At 39.0% G+C, this 25,209-nt stretch overlaps 1 protein-coding gene across 2 annotated transcripts in view; it reads left to right on the top strand.

The window, feature by feature from the left end:
• The window catches only part of SRGAP1 (SLIT-ROBO Rho GTPase activating protein 1), a 156,584-nt gene that overhangs the window by 37,199 nt on the left and 94,176 nt on the right, over window positions 1-25,209 (top strand). The window lies entirely within an intron of this gene.

Here is a 25,209-nt window from a genome sequence, read left to right as displayed (position 1 = left end):
CGAAAGACACAGATTGGCACTTGGATTTTGGTTCTAAGAATGTTGCTGAAGCTGAAGGGGGTTAAAAATGTTTATTTTTCCTTAAATTAAACTTCATTTTATAATACTTCAGTTAAATAAAATTCCCAGTGTTTTTTCTGTCTGCTGCTGATTTGCAACAGTATCTTCTTGGTAGCGTTTCACTGGCTTTGGTAAAATCAGAGCTTCCTGCCATAACCCCAGTGAAGTTTGGAGTTACGCAACTGATCTTGATAGGGTAGAGTGCATATATTTTTAATCGTGTTTAAAAAATAATCATCCTGTTTGCAGTAGATCCTCAGAGAGTGAGCTAACAGCCCATGCCTTTTTCTCACATCCTACCTGTGCTTAAGGGCAAGTCATCTAGACATGCTCACACTGTGTAGTGGGACCATGCAAGCTCACTTTGCTCCAGAGCCAAGCTGACCAGACTGCCTCCTGACTATGCTGTTTTGATGGTGAACCCAGAGCCTCCTTGGTGCTTCTCAACTTGGGTTCAGTGCTTTTAAGTCGCTAGCACACTTTTATTCTTTCTTAGTCCAAATTGTGGTCTAGTGTTATTCTGGAATACAGGTAAGAGTGTGTTTACTGACTGAAGTTGCTTGTGTGTACTCTGTGTAAGTCTAAGTTCCAGCTACAGCTTTCACAGTGGAGAGTGATTAATTCATCTACAGTTTTCACTTTTACTCAAGTGGTCTGATTTGTGTTACTTTAATGTCCTCTGTAACAATTCTGAGACATCTATCTTAAAGAGCTTTTTTTCAAAGGGGTAAAAAGTCATCTCATGGCACACCTCCAGCACTTCTGCCTGGTAGAGGCTCTGTAATTCTTCATTTTCTTCCAAAGTATTCATAGACTGGTTCTGTAGTCCCTCAATGCCATAAGTGCCAATGAATGGTACATACAAAATGCATATATGGATGGACTCAACCTGCTTTTTAGCCCAGTCCCACTTAACATGTTTTCATGTTGCACATACCAACCTAGCACACCAGTTGTTTCTATACAGTGTCTCTGCAGTTCAATTTTTACTTAAATTAGGGTTTCCATTTGTATGTTACTGAGGGGATACTTGGATCCTGTATGTCTCATTTAATTGATTAAGTAGTTTAATCTCAAAGCAAAATCATAAGAGGCAAGCTATTAAGGAATTTTTGTGTATGTTTTACATGAGGGCTTCCTTCTGTGCCACTTTACATATATTTTGGTTGTGTATTTATCTTGAAAGAACAGAACAGTACCCTGGAGCCACTACAGACAGATGGGTATGTAAACAGTTTGCAGAAACAAATAGAACTTGTAGATCAGAACGTTTCCACTCAATTGGATGATCTGTTAAATAAGGCAGAATTTAAAGGCACTTCTAAACAAAACACAGTGGGGTTTTTCCTCTCTCTCTCTTACCACAACCCCCAGCTCCTTTGTGGATAATTGTTTGAACAAGCATTCTACTTATTGCTGGAACTGGATAGTTAAAGAGGGAATTTGATCTTCTTTTTTGAGTTCAGTATGAAACATTTTGAGTTGCACAGGGAAAAAGTAGCATAGCTTTTAAAAATATATTTTACTTGGAACACAAGGTATTGCAGGTTTTTAAAGTGACAACAACTTTAAAATACTGTATACCTTGCAGCACATCTGACAATTGAAATAATAATGTCTTTTATCTTTTTACCTAAAAGAAAGTATTGTTCACCTTTGATTTTCATATCATACTGTATGTTGTACTCTGGGTGAAGATAGTAGTATACACTGTTCAGTCTGAGCAAGACTGAGGATGTGTTGGTCCCACAGGAATAGTTTGGCAACTCAGGGTAAGTCCTAGAAGTACTTCATTGAGCAGAATAAAGTTTTCTCAACTCTTCCAAGGGTCTTATTAGTTTTGGCACCATTTCCATGCTTCCTGTTTCTTTGGTCCCCAAAGGAACCAAACTTCTATTATTCAGGTGAATTTCCTCATCTGAACAGTATTTATGGATTTGCACAGCACAACCAAAACTAAAATCCAGTATTCATGGATCTGCCATGCACTGCTTATTTCAGCCTACAATTTCTTTTATTTGCCGGTCACTTATAATAATGTAGCTAAATTCCAGTAACAGGTTTTACCTGATCTGGAGGAAAGCACCTAATACATTTATGCTGTATTTTCTGAACCTTTATGTTTAACTAAAAATTAGTTGTGCTAAGAGGATACAAGCAGCCCACATTTCAATTTTTGACTCCTGGGCTTCTGCCTGACAATTCTTTTGAAATTCCACAAGCCATGGCAGGCACTGCTTGGCATACTCTTATCTGAATTACAGTTTTACTTTAGTGTAGTTTTGCAGCAATATACTAAGTAAGATAGTGTGGTAATTATGCTCTGCACCTGCCTTTAAGGAAGTAAAAGTAGTTTTAAAGTGACAATTTTCTGTTAGCAAGAGTCAGGTAAGGTCTCAGAGTTGAAAAAAACCAAAAGGGTGATATCTGAAACTACATGGGGTGTACAAGCGTGTGTGTGTCCCACTGGCTTAGAGGGAAACTCTGCTATATATTGCTTGCCACATCCACTAAATTTATGTAAGAAAGACATCGGTGTTTATAACCCTGGCCGTAGGCCTTTCTTTCAGTGCTGCTTTATGAATGAGTTGTGAAGAACAGCTTTGCATCTGCAGGTTATGAATGAAACACTGAATTGCATATTAACGTGTTGGCCTTCCTGTGTGGCATTTTGGTTGCTCAAAGACACTAACCACGCTTCCTTTTGATACCTAATTTAAATATATATATACTTTTATGTTTGTAGATATATAGTATAAGGATGATATTAAACGTATGGTGGTCTTTTACTATACTATGATGGTGGTAACCCAGAAAACCAGGGGTTTTTTTTAAATTTAATGTACTTGAGACTCATACTGTAAGCCTGCTGCATCAGCACTTGCCTGACACTATTTGGGTGGGTGCCTGCTGAAGGCTGCATGTCCAAAGGCTGTGAAGGGGAAGATGGGTCCTGTGCTGACCTTTCTGGCTATCAGACAGTTACTGGGTGATAATGTTTACTGCTTGCTGTGAAGATGCTGAAGGGCAGATACTGAAGATTATTCCAACTCACCTTTCTTTATATTTTTCTTTCACTTGGTTGAAGACAAAAGAAATTCTGGTGTAAGCCCAAGAAGCCAGTCTGACAGTGACTTGTCTGCTTGCTTGTTGAAAGGTTTATCACTCATGCCCATCTGGGAAATGTACACTAGCACAGTTATCTGCAAAAGAAAGAAACGCTTATCAGTAGAATAGACACAGTGGAAATACACAGTAAATATTTTAAATTTCATTTTCAGCCTTTTCAGTTTGAAAATAGAAAAACATTGCTTTTACTTTGTAGTGGCAATAATTGTTTCATGTTGCCTGTAAACTGAAAGATTCATCAATAAACATGTCAGTCTACTAGCAACTGCATTTGTGTTTTGTTGCAGGTACTTACATATGATTATTAGAAGACAGGAAAATATCCCCGAATTGGTGTATAGGGATTAGTAAGGACATATTACCAGCATTAAAACTGGAGAATATTTTGTAGAGTAATAGATGAAGTGAGGAAAGAGGAATCTTTTCGTGTATTCACCATAATGTGTGTGTTGTGCACATGCAGAATAGGAAGTTATACTACTGAACAGGGCATCTGTGATGTGGAAGCACCTGATAAGGATTTCAGGACTTCTTTGGGTTAAGACTTTGTATTTTCTTTGCATTTATACTAAGTCTTTATTGCTACTGCCAATGAAAACAATTGCTAATCTGCCTAGAGAGTCACTAGTTTTTGTTTAAGTAGACCAGGATCATCTCCTTAAACCAATTTTATTATTGGGTGCCCCGGTAAATTCTGCAAGGTCCTCCACACACACACACAAACAGCAGGTGCAACTGGTCACAGACATTACCAGATTTGGCTGTCTGGTCAGACTGATGATGATATTTTGAGGCCATGACATGGAGTGAAGTGTTTCCTGTGTCTCTTTAGAGAGCTGTTGCCTGTCAGGTGCCGGAACGATTTGGCATGCTGGAGCCACAAAGTACACGTGGCCTCCCTGTAGAAGAGAAAGTCATTCAGGGAGGACTGCATCTTCTGGTAGATTGCTTATTTAAGAGATGCAAAACTTTATTCTAGAAATGCCCTGGTTCAGGAGTAGTCATTTTACCAAAGTAATTCCCAGAGTCCACAGCCTGCATCTTCCACATTCTCTTTTGGGCTGGGTGGAGGGTAGGCTGCAGACCACAGTAAGTCATCACATATCACGCTGTGGTTCCTTCTGTCCCAAGGGACCCATTTCCCTTCTGCTGCCACCAAAATGCTAAGGTTCTCCCATAGTGTGCTGGACACACATCTTATTGTAGGACTAGATAGCTGTGCAAGGCACCTGCATTTGGGCATGTGGTAATTACAAGCAACTTCCAGTAGTATGCCCAGCTGCACCTCCTGCCATGGCTGCTGCGGATCTGGGTACAGGAATGCCTGCAAGCTATAGAACTTAACACTTGTTCCTCTAGAAAATTTTCCCTAGTGTTGTGATAGCTATAGCACTATTACTCCAGACAGAAAGTTGGATGTATCCTGGAAAAAGTAAGCAAGCTATTGTTACACAAGTGTTCATTTACTTTCATTATCTGTTATTTGTTGCTACATCAGTTAAACAGCTACAGCAAATTTTAAGAAACTTTTAGGAACAAAAGTGACAGAAACTATTCCAATATCACATTGAATTACTTTTCATATATTGACTTATAGCAGGCTTTTAATGTCTTCTAGCCTTGAATTCTTTTTATCTGGCTTTTAGACTCTTGTTTAGTTTCTCACCTTTAAAATTATAAAGGTACCTATTGCAGTCTCTGGGACAAACAAAATCAGGATTAAGGAGAGAGGGAGGAAGCCTGAACAAAAGAGAACTAACCTTGTGGTAGGAACTTGAATGGATCAGAGAGGTGAAGAGGACCTACTGAACTTTGAATTTTACCTGAACTCTTGATATTAAAATGCTATTGCACACTATTATTTTTAACGTGTTAAAGATAGGGCAGAAAGTGTATTCTCTATTTTTGATGAGGACTGTGAAACCATGGTGACATTCTTCAAAAAACCTGGATTTGCTTTGTGAATCAAATCATAGAAGATAAATGCATGTTCTTGGCACTTGAGAAGGATCTGGTCTTTGGTAAACTATTTTATTCGTTCTACACATTACAGGAATTCATGAAAGTTCTCCAAGTTTTCTGGGTGTTTTAGTTCAGAAGTGCAATTAGTGTCTAATGGAAGACGTAGCAGAGCTGGGCATGGTTATTGTTGCCTCCAGCTGAAGTGACTCAGTCTCATGGTTCCCTTCTCTGACTAGAATGCCCTCATCATCAGACAAAAGCCTGTTTTGAGGTGAGAACCTCCTCTTGCCTTCCCTCTGGCAGCATTTAGCTTTCCATGGAGTCCTGCATAATCATTAAAGAGCCTGAGCAAAAGGGAGAAAGAGCAACTCCTTTTTGAAACCCTCACTTTTCAGTGACAATTTTCTTACAAGCCTCTTACTGATAAAGAGGGACCTTACCTATTTATTTTTGTTTGTCAAAGACTAGGTGTGACAACTAGACTACGGTCATGGATGGAGTTTTTCTCCTGATCTCTTGAGACAATGAATGTCTGAACTCAATCAGTGTGAAGTGAGGCTTCTCATTATAGTCCACATCTCAGTTTTTGGGACAGCCTGGCTCTCATTTATTTAAGACAGAAGAAGGACTTTAACCTAAACTGTGTCATATTTGGTGACCAGTCTTCCCTACAGGCTTTTGAATATCATCTTTTTTTGTCTGCCTTTCAGGGAAGAGTTAGAAGTTTGAATCCTCTCTTGAAGTGAGTGCCTGAAGTGTATGTATCTCAATACAGGGAGCTATTTCTAAGCCTCACATATAATCTGTGAAGTCCCTTCTGTATCTCAGTGGAAGGCAGAAATCTTCATCCTGGGGTCTGGAAGCAGTAGAACTACATTTGAATGATGCTGTGTTGGAGCAAGTAACTCTTGCTTCTCTACCCAGTCCTTTCCCAAAAAACTCTAAAGAGTTAGAAAAATAAATGCATGCAAATGGATGTGAACTTTGGCATGATGTCTCTTCTGTGGTAGAAAGTATAAAAAATTCTCTGGGTAGAACAGGTACAAGTGTTATCAGGTTGTATCAAGAAAATACTGCAAAGATTCCTTCTAACTGACAGTCCCATTTAAACACAGCACATATAACCAGTTAATTAAGCCAAGACTCAGTCTACAAGTGCTTCTAGATAAATATTAAACCCTTACAAACTGATACAGATGAATTGGAGTGTCTGGATTTCAGTTAGGATACTTTCATAGTATCTCAGAAGTTGTAATACTGGTTTATGTGTCAGAATTAGAGTAGGTTACCTTGTTAGGATAACAGCTTTGTGCTTTAAGGAAAGTGAAACTGGATAGCATTAATAAGCCAAATGTATCAACAAGTGTCTTAGTCCATGTGAATAGAAATTCAGTGAATCTATAGAAATGATCCTGGAAATATATTGCTAGTTATAAAACAGAGAGGTGTTAATGATGCAGAATACATAGGGAGATGAGGATTGGTGTGGTGCTGGAAAGCAATAATGTCCAGAGGCTTCAGTTACTTTTATATACACAAGGGAGAAGTCACAAAAGGTATGATGTGGAAATAATGGTCAAATATAAGTGACTTTCTTGGAGAACCCACCAAAAAAATTTCCGATTTTTGTCCAGGGGCTTCATTCACAGTTTATGTGCTGAAGAGTTGTAATAGACAATGTAATCTATTTTAATTTAGTTTTCTCATTAAAAATTAGAAGGCCTCCAAAAAAACACCCCACTTCCCACTATAATGTTCAGAAAAAGGAAGTAGATAAAAATGAGGAAACAATCAAAGGCATATTAAAAGGAGCAGCTAAAAGGGTAAAATACGTAATAGGATGTGGATTAAAATATGGATTAAGTGTTGTCCTCAAGTTTTCCAAGTTAATAGTATGTTACGTATCAGCAAGAGTGCTATATAAATCCATGGTCCAGAAATTCTCAAATGCTGTATATGCTTGTAGTCACTCCATCTCAGAAAGAAGGTAGCATAACTAAAAAAGTATAGAAGACAGTCAGAAGTATGGAGCCAGTTTGGTGCGAAGATGGTTCCAGATCGCCTGTGAAGAAATGGCTGGGGAGGGAAAGGGGAAGTTGTTTGTATCAGAAGTCAGCAAAATATTGAAGGTCCTGGAGAAGATGACTAGGAATGACTGAAGTGGTGATGTTCTGGAACACATTCTTACTGGAGAATGTGAGTGCAGAGCATGCATAGGATTGGGAAGGAATTAGACAATTATTAGCCCTTGTTAGAAGTGTCCAGTGTGAAGGGTGCAGATCTCTAACCTGGGAAGCAACTGACAACTTGCAAGTTCTTCAGCCACCAGTGGTCAGAGATTGAAATCACGTATAGGAGCCACTCTGTATTTACTGTTTCTCTGCTCACCCTGGCTTTTGTCAGAGATTAATGTACAGGGCTGCACGGACTTTCAGACTGAGTTCTTAAGGCTGTTCTATTCCTATGTAGCATTTATAACATTGAGTTTCATACAGATAAACTTGGTTCCTGCAGCCTGTGGACATGAAGCATTTCCATTTACAGGTAAAAATGACTGACTGATGGAAGTTTCTTTCTCAAGAAACTCTTAATTTAGCGTTAAGTAGGTAGGAATATCTTCTGAACTGACAACTGAAAAAAATGCCTCTATGCCTTATGAATAGGATATAGTTCTGTCTTGCTGTGTTTAATTCCTTACTAAGAAGAGAATAATCTGTTCAAGGATGAAAACAGATATTTGGAATGCTGGAAAGCTTTGTACTATGAGAAATGTCACCAATTCAAAGTCTAAATTTATGTCTTTATTTTTTTTCTAAGAGATCAGTTTTTCTCTGTCTTTCTGTATTTTGGGAAAGCCCTTTGCTTGACATGTTGCTTAGAATTAACTTTCTTTGGTAGTTGTTCGCACTTCACCAAATTGTTTGAAAATCTTGCTTTATAATAGAAATGTGGAAGAACTGGTTCTGGACCTCTTAGGATAGATCTTCAAGGAGTGTTGGGCTTTCTTTTTATTTTTTTTATTTTTTTTTTTTTTTTTCAAATTGGCCTCCATTAAGTAATTTTGCTGGTATTTCCATTATGTCGATTACATACTGGAATAGTAAAACTTAGAATACATATCACTTAAAACATGAATAAATTGACGTTTTCTTCCTGTATCCTGAAACTGTGCTATGCTCCTGCACTGATATTAAGTTATATGAAGAGAGGCAAAGATTTTTTTTCCCTGAGTTTTGTTAGGCTGATCTGGTCTTGCATACATTTTTGGATGACACTGCTTCCAAATGATAATGCATATAGCAGCATCTGTCAAGATATTGACCTTGTCACAATAAAAATATTCAAAAGAGCTTTTAATCTACCCTAGTGCATGTCAAATAAGCGTACTTAACTGCCTTTACGGAACTCTCTGTATTCTCTCAGGGAGGTCTAGATGTCTTCTTCCTGGTCCAGGCAGATTTTGTGCACAACAATACCGAGTGTTTTTATTTTGATAATTATTTTTCTTGTTTCTGAATGAGTTTAGCATAAGATTTTGTTCATTTGAACGAAAAATCTTGCTTGTCTAGGGGACTGTCTACAATGCAAGGAAGAGTTCAGTCAAGTTTTCTTTAACCATAATTGTGTAGCAAAATTATTTATTGAGAAGTAGGTGTACATGAAGAAGAATATCCATGTTCACTTTGCTGGTGAGCACATAGATTATCTTTTCAGTGCCTGTATAGAACTGTGGTGTAATTTAGGTTGGGAGGCATGTCTGGAGGCCATCTAGCCCAGCCTGCTCCAAGCAGCCCCTTTAGATGAGGTCGCCCAGGGCCATTTCCACTTGAGATTTGTGTATGTCCAAAGATGGATATTTGACCTCTCTAGGCAACCTGTTCCATTGTTTGACCATCATCCCAGAGAAAACTTCTTCCTTACAGTATATCAGAATTTCCTGTCATGCAGTTTGTATCTACTAGGTCTCCCCCTGTCAGTCTACACCTCCGAGAAAAGCACAGTCTGTCTTCTGTATGCCTTTACTACCATTAGGTAGTTGAGAACAGCACTAATATCTTCCTTTGTATTGCAGTCAATCATTAAAAGTGGAAAAACATTCAACTTGCCATTTTGTTTTCCTGTGGGAATTATAATATGGAAGTCCTCTGTAGGCTGAATTTTCTATTTTTAAGAATTTTTTCCCTCCCTTTTTAAGGGAGTGTAGTCCAGTTGAAGTTGTCCATTAGATGGTAGTGGAAAGTATAAAGCACTTGAATTACATCTCTGAGAATTACAATTCCATTTTGAATCCAGATATTTTCAGCTTGAAGTGTTTGTTCTTTCAGGCTCTCTTCCAACAAAATATCAAAATCTTGTGTAAAGCAATCTTTTATAAGAAAAACTTGAGCTTTGCCATTCAGTAAAATTTCATTTTGACTTAATTTTGCCAGAAAGCTTTTAAGCAGATGTTTAATACATCTGATACATCTGGATGCATTTCTGTGGCTGCCAGAGGAATTGTACCCTAGTGTTTTTTGAAAATGATGGCTTTCATTGTGTTTTCCAAGCCCTCTGAAAGTTCAACTTTGTTGTATTCTAATTTGTGGCAGTTTTTGATGTTCTAACCAATTTTGATTTGGTTGGAATTGTTGACTCTTTTCAGTAACTAACTAATTTTTCTTTACTACTACACCAAGAAGCATAAAATGAATATAGTTTTTGTGAGCTTTTTGGATGTTAAATTTGAGCTTGTTCCAGAAAACAAAACAAAAAGGTGGGAGAAGTTGCTGTATTGAACTGTGGTGTCTCATTCCAACATATCAATTCAAACAGGGTTAACTGCTCAAAACATGTCATGCATAAGTAGGCACACTGCAGTACTCTGGCAACAGGACCTTACTGCCTTGGTATTATGGAACAAACATTAAATGAGATCATTTTATCTTCTAAAGTTTATAGAGAAGCATTTTGTTGGTTGGAGGCTTATATGATTTAAAACATACAAAATGCTGTTATTTTCAATTTAGTAAGAAGGAAAGAGAATTGAATATGATTTATCGTGGCGTCTCAAACAGTGTAGCTCAACTTGTTGAGATGTATAAAATGCAATGAGATTCTTAGGGCCCAAAGTTTGAAGCTGATAGACACAGCCCCATGGCTTTTCTTTAGTTTGCATCACACCTTGATGTGTTTGGCCTGGTTTGAGCCTTTTAAAAGGACAAGACATCTTCACCTTCTCAAGCGCAGTCCTTGGAGGGCAAGTTTTGAAAAAAATCTTTTTATCTTGAAGGTTTTAAAATGGGTCATTGTGGCAAGCAGAGGCAAACCCCATCCAGTACTTGGGCTTGGATTCCCAAGGGAATTAAAAGAAAAATGAGAAAAATTTTACCACTTATTTTTTATGGGTAGCAACACTGATAAAAGTTAATACAACTAAGGTTAGAATGACTGTGTGAAAGCACTGAAAATTTCTTTTCAAGTATTTCTCATGACACACACTGAAAGTGCTCGTAGCAACTATCACCAGGGAGACCAGTGAAATCCTGAAAAATCCTAAGGTCAGATGTGAGCACCAAGAGACATTCCATCTCGATTAACTGGACTTTGGACAGAGCAATTCCTTCCCCCCCCCCCCCCCATTTCAATGTTTTTTAAATGGATGAAGAACACCGTGCTTTAGAATAAAGTAATTCTTCATTGCTGAAAAAAGTTACACAGACAGAGACAGTATTACATAAGGCTAGCATGGGGCTCACATTGTAATGATCTCAAACCTCAGAGTAAGCTGTCAGGATACCAAATGGCTGTGAAAAGTAGTTGTGATGGACACACTTAATGCATATTAGACAGTCTGACAGCTTGCAGCTTCTTTACTTTTTCAATGTATAAATGGCCACCTCCTGCAGATGCTGTTATTTAGCTATCATTGACAAATTTATGTTTTAGCTACCATGACACGGAGATGTTAAATGCAAAGCTTGGAGATATGCTGAAGGATCTGTTGTTTGTATTTGTTTTATTCTTAGCTTGTAAATTGGAAGTATTTCACAATACTCTTATAAATATTAAGTAAAAAAAGTATACTAGAAATCCAAAACGTGTAATTGGCAAATCCTGGGACAATTTTTCCATGATTTTTGAAAGAGTGACTGCTGGATCCAAATGCCCTGTTTCTCTAGAAGCACTTAAATAGTGGGTATGATATCCTTGGTGGCACTGTCAGAGATTTTCCATTGTTTTTTATTTTCCTACAGTGCTTTGTTGAAAGAGAGTACCTTTACATCTACATCTTCATACCTCCTAGTTGCCTCCTTTTTTTCAAGTTTATTTTGCTGTGTCCAGGGCTTCACTCTATTGCCTTATAATAAGTCTTAATGTATATTGCTGGCTTGAGGTTTATCTGTAACTTTTGCCAATTTTATATTTGGGTTCTGGGAAATGCACACCAATGGACGTCACGCCCTGACTCGCTCTCCAGCCAGTCGCGTCCTCCACTCATCAGACACATCTTCTGTTTTGTGACCTTTTTATTGCTGCTTTTTAAACTGAGAGCAATAAATAGGCCAACCGGCGTAAGAAGTGAGGATAGCTGCTTTCTGCTATTGATTAACTTATGCATGACCACACTTTTTAATTTGTGCGGATAAACAGAAATGAAGCAGCGGGGCCAGCAGCTCATTTCTTACGCAACATTTCCAAATGAGCCTCTTTGGGCTGCAGCCTGGATTGGTCGGCCTGGCTCGTATTGATGAAATTTAGCAGTAATGGAAGGACGCAGCAGCTGTTAGTGTTGGAACTGATATCACTACTGGTCTGTGACCTGATGAACTCTGTGGAAAACAAATGGGTAGAAAAGTCATTGGGGTTTGTTCTGTGGTGGGGGCATCCTTTAAATTCTCGAATAAATGAGATCTCACTGTGGTGGCTGCTAGATTTAAGATTTTACTAAGAGGGTCTTTGAGGTGACCTGTGCTGCTGTTAGCAAACAGGGTGGGAGGTGGCACCACGCTATTTGAATGCCGAGGCACTTCTGCTTCTGCCTCCATGATCCCCGCTTACACGCCCCGATGAGCTGACAGGGTTTTGCAGTTCTGGGGAGCCATCGCCGAGCGGCCCCGCTGGCTGCAGCCTGGCTGAACCCATGGCAGTCGCGTGTCCCCACGGCTCCAGTGGGCACATAGTGCTTTGTGCAGGGGTGACCTGTCTGGGTGAGGCCAGCCCATCCAGGAGCAGTGACGAGGTTGCCAAGAGGATGGTAGAGGGATTGAAGGTCTGTGTAGGAACAAGTGACTGCCCATGCTGCGTTCCTGGAGGGCTGGAATAGATCTGCTTTCTTTGGGATGGAGGTTGTAAGAGGAGAAAAACAACAAAGGAAAGCAGAATGCATTCTTATAGTATGCACTAGATCAAATGTCTTAGTGTTGTATCACTTGCCCCGTGTCAAGATGATGTGTAACACTAGAGAGAAAGAAGTACCCATTTTAAGAACTATGCCTGATGATGCCTTCAGTTGCAGGAAAAATACTGAAGGATTTATGGCATTTTCCACTGGATTTCATGCTTATATTCCTAAATTATTCATATTTGGTATACATTAAAAAAAAATAAAATAAAATCAGTATAGTTCAAAGCTGTCAATGTTTACAAGGGATGTCTTAGTTTTAAATTAGCAAACTACCCTATTATTTTAAGTTTTGCCTTAAAACTCATAATTCTGTGGCTTTCAGATTCTGCTAGCACCATCTTAGTTGTATTATATGATATCCTTAGCTAGCTTTGTGCTGATCTTAGTTTCAGCTTAGAACAAGTTAATGAGGCTCTTATGCACCACCTTAAATCAAGTTTAATGAATGACTGGAAAGTTTTCAAGGAAAGAATCGATTTTGTTATGGAAATTAAAATGTTTCTAATATTGAACTTTTGTACCAAATGAAAGAAATTGATTTGACCTTAAATTTTGATTTATAAAAGAGAAAAAAAATAATCTGAGTTTTCAGTACCTTTTATGTAATTTACAGAGCTTTGAGGTTTGGACGAAGAGGGATGGATTGTTTGGTTCCCCTTGGGTATTCATAGTAGAATTGCAAAACACAAGAGTAGGAAATAACTTTTTATGAGACTTCTATAAATGCCTATAATATGCATTTAATAATGGTATCCCTGCCCATTCCAAGCAAATAAATATCATGGCATTTGCTGAGAAATACATCATGTACCATTTAATATTTTAGCTTCATAACAAAATGCTCATGAAAAGAATGCAGAATTGGGTAAGAGTATGCTGTTTGCTCTCAAGAATAGGAGGAAATGCTTGTTCCTTAAGAGACATTTTTTTTATTTTTACCGATGGTGATGGTTGGAAGTATGTTCTGCAAAATGATGGTCTTCTCGTAGAACATAGGAAGATAAATCTTTCATTTCACTAATTCATTCATAAGCCATCAATTTGTTTGTCAGGGTTATAAGATTCAGGGAATCTCAAGATGAAAAGAATTGGGTTGGTTCGTGAACTTCATCTTTTAAGTATTTGATTCTTTACTGCCTCAATTCTTAATGGGGAAAACATGGTAATTCTGCATTTAAAAAGGACTGGACTGTCATGTCACCTTAGTGGATCATTTATAAACATTATAAGCTACTTAACTGAATTAATTACATAGATAATTTGTATGTTCCCTGTTCTGATGACAGCAGGGAAGGTTTTGACTTTGCAAAATTGCTTTTGTTTGAACTTACAAGATGTATCTCAAGCACTTTTCACCACGTGGGCTTCCACTGAAATCTCACTAGTGAGTTTACCTCCGCACCTATTTACAGCAGACATCATTCAGGTCATACGCTCATTTTGCTTGCCCGAGATGATGCTGTACAGTGCAGTGACTACCACAGAATGCACATCCCAAAAAACCTTTCTGTAGCTAGTGCCTTGATTGCCGGGTGGGCAGCAGCCTGCCAGTGCCTTCCTGGCATCTGCAGTTATGTCCTGTCTGAGCAGGAGACCTCAAACCCTCACTTTTTAGGGAGGAAGCCTGCAACTCTCCCACTCTTAGGTGGTACCCCGAGTTTCAGTCCACCAATTATAGGTTGTGGTTTCCTTACCAAGCCTAATTTATTCCCTAAACTGTATAATTTTGTTCTTTTTTGGAGCGAGGACATGCTGGATTTAGAACAAAACCTGTACAAAATAAACTTTAGCTTTGAAAACAGTAAATTGGTTTAAATGCGGTGCATGTTTACTAAATGTTTCGCCAACCCTGGATGAGCTCAGATCCTTCTTTGGAGCTTCCCTCTTTGCTACCTTGTTTCTGGGAGAGCTGAGACTCTGGGAAATCCCTGGTAACTCATCCAGCCTTTGCTGCAAAGGTGCTGTTTATCCTGTCGGTAAGTCTTTGGCCTGGTTGTGTAGCTCTTGCAAAGCAAGATTTGCACCAGTTGGAGACAGAGGAAATCAATTCCTTGAAGCTAACAGCTTGGCCCATTGTATTTCAGGAGTACACTTAAGTATCCTTATCTGGGAACCCATTGTGTTGCTTCCGTGTTTGCTCTTCCCACAGCCCTATTGAATTTCAGCGTTAAGATATACAATAACTGCTCTATTAGACAATGCTGAGTTATGGGGTCTCAACTGGCTTATGCTGCAACGCCTTTACTATTTTTCTGAATAGCAGCTTTCTTACTATTCATAGCTTTATTGTGTATCACTTATTTCACAGCTTGTATTATCCGTCTTTTGAATCATGGCTGATATATTGATATATTTGTTACTCCAGGGGCAGAATATGGTCCTATCATGGCGTATCTAATAAGTGTGCTGAACTCAGACAACAAAATGTGGTTTTCTTTGTAGCTACTTTGCAAAATATGTGATACTTCTGTTTTCGAAAAAGCAACGAGTGGTCTCTGTGCACCTACTGGAATTTTTTTAAGACGTACCTCTACAGGTAAACTACTTCCATCATCTCCAATAAAATGGACATTAATAACCATTAAAATAAGCCACTCAGAACAAAAATTTAAACACTTGCAGCTAGAACAGAGTGTGACAAAATCACAATGAAATGTATGATATGTCAGTGGTAAGTAGGGAATAATTTAATGAGGCACTTGGCCACTTTGAGTTGAACTGCTGGTGACCCCAAAATGACAAATAACTCATTAGCGGGCTACAATTAAAAAAAAAAAAAAAGGGGGGGGAGGAGGGGAAAGTGGGCTGGAAGTACAAGGGGAAAAGGTGTGAAGGAGCTCATACTTTGTGAGAGTTACTAGAGCACTGAGGGAAGACCTCATTTTGATCCTGACCTTGGCTGAAGGCAGATACCATGTTGTGGTTAAGTATCTCTGCAGATCTGTATTGCTTTCTCAGCTTTCATGTATGGCTTGAACAATGTAAAGCAGGGATGGTACTTCCTTTGTCATCCTGGTTATGGTATACTTGAGGGGAATGTTGTGTGTTATTCTGTATTTGCACATGGTTTAGCACAGTGGGGTTCCTTCTCAGCTGGGGTTTCTGGGAGCTTTTATGCTTAAGGAATAAAATAATTTTATCTACTTCAATTATTAAATCATGCACATCTTCAAAAAAAAAAAAAAAAGAGGATGACAGCTAGCTTCTTTTGTGCTATGGAAATAAACTTTATACACTTAGCTTTCTTATTTAAGTATACACTTGATACTGAAGAACATTACCCTGGAATAGAAATATCGCACCAAATCTTTTACACTCAAAACCTACTTTGAAAGAAAAAGAGTTTGTAGTCCTCTCAAGTGAAAAGAGTTAGGCTATTGAATGATATTCACAAATCTCATTAAAAAAAATAAAGTCAAGATGCTGTCAGTATTGGGGCACCTATCAAAGGTGCTCTTCGCAGGGGGCACTGGCAATTCAGGTGAGCTATCATTTTTTTCCAATTGACAGAACTAGGCAAAAACTTCTGTCTCATTACAAAATGTAGTAGAAATCTTCCAGGGGGTTTCAGTGAAATCAGGCTTCTTGTATAAGTATTAGCGTCCTCTAGAAAAGTCTCTCACTGATTTGCATCAAGAAAACTTAATTATTCTTGTCTGCAGTTTAATAAATGAGATATCAAGCTGGCCTGTTGTACAGTACAACAGAAGTCCCATATTTTCTTCATGAGGCTGCTGTGGTATATTCTTTTCTACTCACTTTCTCAGAGTCAAGCCAGGAGCATAGTGCAGGTTGGATTAGCTGTTCTGATAAAAGCACCCAGCCCTGACTCTGTCACATAACAGAAATTAAGACAGTCCTTTTGAGTCATTGCCATTTATAGAATCACAGAATATCCTGAGTTGGAAGGGACCCATGAGGATCACCAAGTCTAACTCCTGACTCCACACAGATCAACCTAAAAGTAAAACCATATATCTAAGCACATTGTCCAAACACTTCTTGACCACCGACAAGCTTGGGACCATAACCACTTTCTTGGGGAGCTTGTTACAGTGCTTGACCACCCTTTCAGTGAAGAACTTATTCCTAATATCCAGCCTGAAATTCCCCTGGTGTCCTGATGATACGAAAGGGAAAGGCAGCCTAGGTGCCTCGGGAAAGAAGGTGATGAGGAGCACATTTCCATGAAAACTGACAATAACTGCAGGATACTCAGGAAAAACAGCAGCTGGGAGGCAGCTACACAGGTTACTCTGATGGCAACAGGCTGTTCATTTCCAAGCTCCCTCCTGGAGCTCTCTGGCCCTGAGCAGGGAGGAGGTATGGATTTAATGGCAGAAGCATGTACTTGTGGCCAGAGTCAAGTATGCCTTTTAACTCCGGTACTCACAGGGAATGACCTGCAGCAAGGATTAAGGTAACATGTTCTGCAGACACATGAATGACTGAGCTTGCTGTAAGATGGAGCCCACCATGTTTCACCTCTTTATCCTGCTAAAGGCTGTATGGCCCACCACAACAGTAGAATTAGGAACTTCTATGCTGACGCGTAACACCATACTTAGAGCTTCTGTGATGGGCTTCATGATTCTCCAGTTATAGCTGAACTCTTTGAAGTGTGTTAGTCATTTCCTGTGCAGTATCAGCTCCTACCTGGTAAAAATCAGTGACTTCTAGAAGCTATTTGAGACTGTTTCCTTTTCCAGTTTTAATATCTCTGATTGTATTCAACAGCAGTCCCTAAGGTGACTGTGGCTGTGCTGCTTCCTCATACCTGAGATGGTAACCACAGGAGCAGGGCTGTTGTTTATATGAATTTTTTTCCAGTTGCTGATGCCAGATGACAAATTTAAACAGTTCAACTTGCCTTTATTAGAAAGCAAATGTTCAAGTGTAAGTGTATTTTGTCTTTTAGGAAGACAAAATACAGTTTCAAAGAGCATACTGTTGGTTGATAGTAACTGTTGTGTTCACATCTATGATCCTGAATCTCCTTTCTTATTACTTTTTGACTAGGAAAAAGAAAAGTAATGACAATTGTAGTCTTGATGGCCAGAGACAAGACCTAGTTCTGGGTGTTACTAGACTTTATGAAGTTAAACTTGTGTCTGTACAAGGCTTGAAGGTGAAGAACCACAAGTGAGGACCTGATGCTTCCTTCAGCAGAGTCAGCAGTAAAACTTGCTTTAGTTTCGTTGAAACAAAATTGGATCTTAAGTGAACAGTGGTCTCTCCATTCTTGTAGGTCTGTCTTGGCTTTGGTTTTCATTGTTTTCTGAATTTAATAATTTTAATCTAATAATAATTCATAGCTCTGCTTAAATAAAAAAAAAAACATCAAAACACAGCAAGAGCTGAAACTACCTTTGAAATATTGAAGAAATAATGCACTGGATTTATACTGAACTGTCAGTAGTGCCTTTTGCAAGACTGTTGTGTCTCTGATTTGCTTGTCTTGGATTTTACAAGTGTTTCTGCATACATGAAAACTGAGAGGCTTAGGTGATCTATCTAAGGTTAACTAAATCCAAATGCATGGAAAAGTTTCCTCTTCTTAAAGGTAAACTTTCAACAAAAGAAACCATTACTATTTTAATTATTCTTGTTTTATTTACTTGACTTTTTATATAAAAATGTAAACATAGTGCTGCCTGGGGCACTTGGGCATATGGTCCTTTTTACTCTCATTGCTTCATATTGACACATGGTTCTGTTAAAACTCAAATATTCCTGTTTATGGTCTGGAGCACACTCTTCTTGCACTGGACTTAGGGGTCATGCCCTTCTCATTTTTGTGGGGGTCAGGCTTTTCTGAGTCATTGACTATCTGAAAAGTGAGCTTATGTTTCACTGTAAGTGCCTGTAGTCCTGCTGGTGCCAATATGACTGTTCGTGTTATTCATGCTGGAAATGTATGACTCTTCACAGGGTCATAGCTATGTAAGAAATTTTTATATTATGCATGAAAGTTTGTTGTGGTGACTGCCAGTGGGTTTTGATGACACTACTGCTGTGAGCATCAGAAATAAATTATGGCTTAGAAAATGTGCATCACTTCAGAGTTTAAGTTCATGCTTGCTTTTCTGACTTCCTCAATATATTGGGATTTTACCAACACAGTTATGCTGGCATTTTGAGAAGGTATCTTAAAATTTTGAGTTCTTAAATACACAAAGCTACCCATCAACATTCCAGTTTGCCTCTCTTTTCTAGGCAGTTCCCATTTCCCTCTTAAAAGCATCAGAAGGTAATTTGCTTAAACTCAGTATAAGAGGAACATGCTTGTTTGCGTTCCCTTATCCTTCAGATTTTCAGCCTGTTTTCCCAGGGAAACATGTACCACGATATCTCGCTGTGTCTGTCCGCCCAGCTGCCTGCTCTCCTCTCTCCAGCACCTTTTGGACTGGCAGGCAGATCTCAGCCACATGGATCAGATGGTCAGCAGTCTGAAAGACGGGATGCTCCTGTAAGCTTTCACAATATACATAGCTGTCTGTAGAAGGGAGGTTTTATTCCCGCTCTAACTGAGGGATGTGCTAATTAGCTCATCTTTCATTAACTATCAGGAGACAGAAGCAAACAGGTTTCATCACTTCCACTTTTATTTTTTCCTTTCCTCTGCCCTTGCCTATACTTTTCACCATTTGCTTCCCCTCTCCAAACAATGACGCTCTCTTGAGAGATCCTGTTGTTTGTCATCCTGTTATTTTGACCAATACTCTTGTCTTTGCTCCACAGCTGCTTATCTTTTGAACTTTGCTTCCCTAAAAATTATTGGAGATGCTGCAGGGAGGCCAGCTGGGAGTCAGAAAAGTCATTGGAGCTTCAAGGACTGTCAGGAAACAGGAAACCTGAGTTGTACAGGGAGGTTGTCTACTGCAAGGCTGTGACTAGTGGAAAGTCTAATTCTGCCACCCTTTGCTCAAGTGACTAATGCTAGTTTGTGTGCTTAGGCTCTGGGAAGTCAGTAGAGGCTATCTGTGTCTGTAAGGAGTTGCCGGACCAAGTCCTTATTTTGAGAGCCAGCTAAATTGTTTCTTGCCTTTGAAATTGATGCCAGCAGAAGCAGTCTGTGTGCACTGAAAAAACAATGTACTTTGGTGAGCTAATCACTTGAATGTTCAACAAATGGCTAAGTGGTAAACTTTAAGCAGATTATGTTTCACTGAGTTGTTTTCCCTGTTTGTTTTTTAAAATGTCAAATATATCACAATGTAATTTATGAAGACATGCCTTCGAGTAGAACCACAAACACTTATAGGGACACTTGCTTCAGACAGCATATGGCACATCCTATGAATTATGCACAGCCAACATATGGAGAATGGAGACAGCCTAAGGAAATGATTAGACCTGTTATCATAGCAGTGACTGTACATTATTTTCACTTGACTGGAAAAAATGCAATTTTACTTCAGAGATTGTTGCTTCCAGGTGCAGTATATTAACAGTGCATATGAATATTGAATGGTTGCTAGGAAATGTGGTGGTGTAGTTTTGGCTATGTTAGTTCATTGAAAAGCTAGTTCTCTGTGCCGAACCCTGTGTTTCTGATGTAGCTGGTACAGTCTCACTGCAAGAGTAGCGGCATAAAAATAGATCTCAATTTTTCTAAGTGTATTATTGTAAAACATAAGTTACACACCAGCAAATATCACACTCCAGATGGGCGGCTTTCAGCAAGTTTGCATTTACCGATTCCTGCTTTTCTTGATCTGAAAAGTAGTTTTTATGCTTTCACACTCAGGTTAGTTGTATTGTTCTACCAAGAGGATTTACTCATCCACCAGCAGAAATGCTATTAGTAAAATGCTGATGATGCAGAGTTTGGACTCTTCGGGGGTGAAAGACCCAAAGGTTTTTGATTAAAAACCTGGCTCTGCTTCTGAGGGTTGTCAGATGTCTTCCATAGCATTTACTTCCTGGAAAAAGACCTAAAAGTGGCTTGTTCCACTGCAGCCTAGCCCACAGCACTTCCCTGGAACTGTACACATGCGGGCAGGTGACTGAGCGCCCAGGATATTTGGGTCAGCTGTAGCAGTCAGTGTGGGTGGTCCCAAAATTTCTGCTACAGTTAAAAAAGAAATCCAGAGGCGGCATTTTAAGTTTAGATAGTTGCAGTTTGCATTTCAGAAGTGAAAAGCTTCTGGAACTTCATCTGTATGATTCGAGTATTGCAAAACCAGAGACAGAAGTCATAGAAGAGAATGAGCTTCTTTTGCACCTTAGGGTTTCCAGCCAGACCTGCCATACACTGGGAACCTGACAGAAACTTAAGCACCAGACCACTGCTCTCAAGCCTATCTGAAAACCACTTGTACTGTCCATTATCTCCTCTTTTCTGATAGGGTTAGCCATTTAATTCTTCACAGCTGACTGATAGTTAAATAGGTGTTCTTCAGCCTCTTAATTAGATATGTTTCCAGTCATGCTTTCTCCTAGCCAGCCTCCTAGGAAGTGCTGTGTGCTGATAATGAGCTGAATTAGAATCCTTACTCCATGTTAACAGTTTTACTTCTGCCACTGTTGCTTTCAACACCCTGTATATTAGATATGTGGAAGTATGTTGGCTAAAGATATTAAAGCATCTAGTTTGTACACACTGTAAATCCATAACACTCCTATGCTTCTGAACTGTTGATAATGCTTTCTGGATTTACCTTTCCTGAAGGCATCTGTCAGAGCACTATATAATAGCTTTCACCATAGAGAATTCACAGATGCTTCACAACACTTATGTGCAAAAAAAATCTATGGAAAAGCTTTTACTTTTTCTGTCGAGGGAGAAGAGGGTGGGAAGTGTCTTGGTCAAACGATGAACAACATTATTAGTTTTGGAAGGGGGAATTCATAGATAAAGCTTCATGTCCATGTGCCTAGGCTATGTGGTGAAAGATACTTATCTGATTGATTCTCATTCTGGAAATCCAGGGCACCTTCCTTCAAGAGAAGTTGTAGTGAACATGACTCTTCTTTTGTAATTACTAAGATTTAGAGTGGTGCTGCCTTGCTCTGCACAGGTACAAGTTAAGGCAACTGTCTCCATAATGATGTGCAAGACTGATAGATTTGGATGTCATATATGCAGCTGTAAATGATGTAACTCTTAAGAGACATTGAACTTATTCAGCTTGATGACTGTGAAAATCGAGATCAGGGCTTTATCCTAGTTTTACTGTAAAGTAGTCCAGAATCCTGGATGTTTTCTCTTTCTTATTCATCATATCAGCATCTGTGGAAATAAATATCCACACTGCAGTAAGATCAGGCAATTCTGCCTTGTATTGTATTGAACAAGATCCTTGTACAGCTGGTCAAATTTCAACATAAAATTTGAAAGAAATCAGAACAGAGTATTTTGATAATGTAATTTTAAAAGCTCTGAATGAATCAGCCTTCTCCTGTGTTATGTATAGTGAGGTCAAGATTTTCTAAGAAAAAATGTATTCTGATGTCTTTTCAACCACCTTGTTTTTTGTCTGTTGTTCCAACACTCCTGAGCCTTGACTAGTCTTAAGTTGTAGATCTCTACAAAAAGTCACAGTTTCTAAAGTTATATAGTAATATCTCTTATTACATACCCTGATGACTGAAAAAATACGTAAGAGTTTTATGAGGTAAAGATGCAATGGATTTGGAAGTAAGTGAACAGGAAGTTTATTTGTCCAACAACACGCTTAGTAAAGAGGCACAATGACCTAGGAGCTTAACCTTGCAAGTCTGCTGCCCGCTATAGTGCAAGTCACCAGGTAGGCTTGCAATCAGAAAAATGTCCATCTACTTTTAAAGCAAATATGTTTTTCCTTTTTGTGAGGCAATGAGAGTGTTGCCCTGCATTTTAGAGGCACTTTTTAATCAAGAGTCACAAAAGGCTTGATTTCTTTGAGTCTGAGGATTTGAACTTTAACTTAGGGATTTTCCACAATACTTTTTCCATTCTATAAAATGCAGTCACTGTGCTGAGTTTCTTCAAACAAGTTGAAAAGTTTCAGGGGGGCAGTTTAATAATAAATTTTATTTATAAACCAGAATTGCCTTTAACTGCTGCTTTTCATCTCACCAATATATGCATCAACTACTTTCCAGATCAGATAGCGTTTTTCAGACAGGAAGCAGAAAATGATAAAGCAACTTCTTACTATTCAAAAGCACCATTTAAATTTCTGGAGTTAGAATTTTAGACTTGCAGCCAAGATAATACAGCAGAATAGCTACGGCTTCATTTTGTAGCCTTCAAAGATGAGAAAAGTTACAAATTACAAGCAAATCATACTGTAAATGTAGATTGGTTGAAATGCTGCTAGACAATTTACAGCAGCTTTTCATACTTCTGATATTTTTACATTACTATGGTCTAGTTGTGTCATTTTTTTTTTTTTTTAATATATACATTTTTCTTTCTTTCTTGTTTTTAGGGACTTTGCCTTCTGTGATGGAACCTTTTGCACTCTCCTCAACAGTAGCACTTATTTCCTCTTATGGCCCCAGCTGCTGGAAGTTGATGTAGACAGCTGTAAGGCTCTCCTGCTTTTGAACTTGAACAATAAACTGCTTGTGACTATGCAGATGTTTGTTTTGCACGCTGAAGGCAGTGTTGCACACAATTTCCTCTCTTCATTCTACAGATGTCTGCATATTTGTATTGTAGAAATGGGCTTCTTGACACCTAGAACAAAACGTTTTCCTTAGGAAGCAGGAGGAAGTTATTAGTATTCAGACCCTCAGCAGAGCTTTTAAATGAGCTATTTCAAAAGTACTAGTATGCGGGTAAATGCGTCTTGCGTTCTCTCTATACCCGCGTTGTTCACTCCTCCTGGATTTCCTTTACCATCAATACCAGGCGTTGTGTCTGTCGGTGTGCTATGGGGTCAAGCCTATAGCTGGCAGAAGGAGGTGGTTTTGGTGTCAGAAATCTGCTCTCACTCACAGCTCCTTGTCCTGCTACTCAGCCATTTCTTCAATGCTGTGCCCTTGTTTCCTCCAGTGGCACCTGAGACAAGTTCTCCTGCCCATGCCTGTCTTAGTTCCCCAGGCACTGCACCAGTGTACCAGTAGCTGTCTCACTTATACAGTACTTTGATAAAGACAATGTAGAAGTTCACTGTGGTATTAATTGTATGTTGTTTTAATAAGGGCTGCCTTTGTGAGTCATGACGGATGAGCACCTGTAGCTTGGAGGCACATTAACTGCAGGAAACTTGAATAGAGTCATGATGGGGAGGAGCAGCTGAGGAAGGAGAATTGATTGTGAGCTCTGACAATGAGATGTATGATAATCTCTGTAGATCTTAGGTCCCTTGTGCCTGACTTCGTTAAGGTCAGAAGGAAAGAAGATATTCTGTGATCATCTCAACACCTTTCCTCCCCCTTCTGCAGTGTGAACAGAATAGCAAAAGCACTCTCCTCCTCAACATATGATGGCAGCAAGAGTAGAGACGCCCTATCATCTTTCTTTACTCGCTGGCAGCAGGCAGGCAGAAAGAAATTACATGTATAAGCCTTCTCTCACACTCTCTCCATCCCCATTAGCCCAAGGAAGATGAGTAGGAAAATTGAAGGGGAATGAGGCGTAGGGTGCTGAAAATGAGCTTTCAAGATAGACAACCATGTCTTTGGAGCACAAAATGAAGAGGACATGAGGGATAGGAAGAATAACACTGAGATGGGAACAGTAGTGTAGCACCCCTGGGCACTTGGCTGTGTGGAATAGGGCTGCTCTGAGCTGGGGGTCCATCACACACTCTGCTCTGAGGACCACCAGCCAGTGCAAGATCATGGCAGATATGTGGAAACAACAGCAGTGAATCCTTGAGGGAATCACTTAGCTCAAAAGGTTAGAGGGGGGAAATGCTTTTCATTCTTTTGGCATTGGATCCCTGTGCATTTTGCACCGAGTGGTTTTTCTCCTACAGCATTGATTCCCCAGGAGCTTTTTAATTTTTTGTTGGGGAGGATGTTTTTAACATGTCAGAAAAAAAAAAAAACCTTAAAGTCACAGATCTTAACCTGGGTGACTCCTTGTGATGTCTTAGACATCAGCTGAGTTGAAGTTGATGGTATGCTTTTAAGATTGAAAATTATAAGAGAAATCAAGCTAGGCCAGCTGAGCAATTAAGAGAGGCAATTCTGGGAAGATTATTGCCCATCAGAGCTTCTCATTCTGATATAGTTATGGGCTTGTCATTACTGTGGTTTTCTAGCTATCGTCTTACACCTGGAAAGCATTAACATAGGATTCAGTTCCTTGTAGAATTCTCTCAAATGCATTTGTTTGTGGAAGGTAAGTTATCTGTTGCATTTGATATGACATTTATAACAATTATAATTCCTTCCTCCTGAGACAAATCCTGGTTTTGTTCTTGTAATTTTTTTTTTTTTGCCATAGTATTTCCTTTCTATTTGCTTTATAGTTTTAAGTCCCTTTGAACAAAGAGATATTTGGTTTTGTTTCTTATTTAATTGCCATAACTACAGTCTTTCCTGACTACTGTTTGTAGGCATTCATAACTTCTTTCATGTTAGCATTCCAACACCTGGACTTAAGGATCCTTACTAAGTGCCTCTGATCCATGATAAGCACTGGATATCATCTTTGTGGAGCTCTTACTTAAGCAGTTGCCTTGGGACATCAAATATATTTCATCCTATGTTCCTAACAGGAAAAAAATGAG

Source organism: Tyto alba, unplaced genomic scaffold (genome assembly GCF_018691265.1).
Source record: "Tyto alba isolate M040663 unplaced genomic scaffold, T.alba_DEE_v4.0 Super-Scaffold_2, whole genome shotgun sequence".
Taxonomy (NCBI): Eukaryota; Metazoa; Chordata; class Aves; order Strigiformes; family Tytonidae; genus Tyto; species Tyto alba.
This window is presented reverse-complemented; position numbering and strand designations above follow the sequence as displayed.